We start from the raw sequence: 926 nt of genomic DNA, 5'->3' as shown, positions 1-926 counted from the left end.
TTGTTTTAATTGGCTCAAGTCTATGTGTATTCTGAACAGTGATCCTACATATTTCGTTGTTCTTATACTTATTGAACAAGTAGTTCATATATTTATGAGTTTTGGTTGTTCTCTGTATTCGAGTTGTCCCTATTTGATAAAGTCTGTTAGCTTGTGCACTGTGTTAAAAAAACCGATATTAACCTGTGTTAAAACTACATGAAGGTTGTTTCAAATTTGAATAGTGCCTTTAAAGTAACTGTTAAGGAAAGAAACTATAAAAATTTAATAACATTTTAGACACGTCCTCGGTGAAGACGACAATCTCGCGGACAACATATACGCCATCGACTGTGATAATTTGGGAATTCGGGAAGTCACCTATTACTCAAAGAAAACCTCCTGACGTCCGTAATTGCAATGAAAATTCGAGGTGTCGTTATCCATTTGGATACCCCAACGAAACAATTACGTCTGAATGACAGACATACAATGTGTAATCAGAAAGCGAAGTAAGATCTAAATAATAAGATTTAGTTAGTGATATTGAAATTATTAACACCTAATCAGAAAACCCGAACAAAATCAACTTAATGTCACTTGATTGATTATGAATGCGTAATACGTTATAAACCGAGAACATTTCGTTAAGAATAAAAAAATGCTTTTAGTGAGGTATTTTGCTATACCTTTCTTTTGACAGGTCAGGTCTAAACCAAATTCGTTGCAATTTCACCACGAAGGTATGTCCTATTATATATTACCTACATGTAAACTAAGAATTATGGTTATTTATTCACAAAAGCAGGATATTTGAGGTAAATAAAAATATAATATTATTATTATACCGCCGAGTTATTGAGAAAATTCTCCTTCGAGTCGGTGGTACCCCACGTCTGGAAATTGGCTGCGAGAGATTCCAGGCGATAAAGTGTGAATTTTCGATG

This window comes from Hyposmocoma kahamanoa, unplaced genomic scaffold (assembly GCF_003589595.1).
Source record: "Hyposmocoma kahamanoa isolate Upper Pololo Valley unplaced genomic scaffold, ASM358959v1 76, whole genome shotgun sequence".
Lineage (NCBI taxonomy): Eukaryota > Metazoa > Arthropoda > Insecta > Lepidoptera > Cosmopterigidae > Hyposmocoma > Hyposmocoma kahamanoa.
This window is presented reverse-complemented; position numbering follows the sequence as displayed.